Genomic DNA, 304 nt, shown 5'->3' with positions numbered 1-304 from the left:
TTTAAACAGAAATTTAAGTCCTTCTACTGGCTCTGCTGTCCAACGGTGTCCGTTTGTGTCGGCTTCCGGTGCGACACTCTCAGCAACTTCTCCTACAGGTGGTACTTCTGGTGCGGCCTTCACTCGAGTGTTGTGTATCCACGGTTTTACCCCCTGAACTTTCACTGCAGCGTGAGTGGTGAGAATCACAGGATATGGTCCCTTCCACCTGGGCTGAAGCGGCTCGTCTTTCCACGTCCGGACCAGCACCTCGTCTCCGATCTGGAATTTGTAGACTGGTGTATCTAGAGGGAGTGGAAGTCGT

This window comes from Alligator sinensis, unplaced genomic scaffold (genome assembly GCF_000455745.1).
Source record: "Alligator sinensis unplaced genomic scaffold, ASM45574v1 scaffold938_1, whole genome shotgun sequence".
Taxonomy (NCBI): Eukaryota; Metazoa; Chordata; order Crocodylia; family Alligatoridae; genus Alligator; species Alligator sinensis.
The sequence above is the reverse complement of the archived record's forward strand: the minus strand, read 5'-3'. Positions refer to the sequence as shown.